This window comes from Cariama cristata, unplaced genomic scaffold, assembly GCF_000690535.1.
Source record: "Cariama cristata isolate BGI_N322 unplaced genomic scaffold, ASM69053v1 scaffold9743, whole genome shotgun sequence".
Classification (NCBI taxonomy): Eukaryota; Metazoa; Chordata; class Aves; order Cariamiformes; family Cariamidae; genus Cariama; species Cariama cristata.
In genome coordinates, this window is record NW_009610230.1 from 68,717 (window position 1) to 69,512 (window position 796).

Below are 796 nucleotides of genomic sequence, written 5' to 3' on the forward strand. Positions count from 1 at the left end.
CTGTAAGAGTCGTTAAGCATTGGAATGGGTTCCCCAGGGAGGTGGTGGAGTCACCATCCCTGGAGGTGTTCAAAAAACGTTTATATGTGGCACTTCGAGACATGGTTTAGTGGGTTTAGCAGACATGGTGGCATCGGGTATACGGTTGTACTTGATGATCTTTGAGGTCCCTTCCAACCATAACGATTCTATGATTCTATGAAAGTAACTAATTGCAACAGGACAGTGCAGGAAGAGGTGAGGGAGTCCAGATGGTGGCAAATTTCACCTGTTTATTTTTTTCTGTGCAAATAGAGGGCAGTAACTGACTCATCGCCATTTGAGTCTTCAGGAAGGAAAAAAAAAAAAAGATGTGCCTGCTTATACTCCCGATCATGTTGTGCTCCTAAGCAGTGTGAACAAGCAAATGGTGAATGTCTGTCAGCCGCTACCCAAATAAGCTTGGATGAAGATGTCCTTGTATCATCTGCCTTTACACATAGACATATACAAAATGTCAATTCCCATGGCAAAACTTGAGCCATAGTCACTCGAGTTTGTAATTTTTCATTATTCCACTTTGATTTAGTTAACAAGCTTTGAAATCAAACTAACCAGATCAAACTTTGTTTGAAACCTGTAAAATGGGCTAGAATATGAACAAGTGGGTGGGAGAGCAAGAGCAAGCAAGCAAGAGCAACATGCACACGTATAAAATATCTCAACGGACTGAGAGAGTTGCCTGTTAGTTTCTAAACCTTAATGGCAGCAGAACATGATTACAACCATAATGTTCAGTGAAGGACTTCCAGTTCTT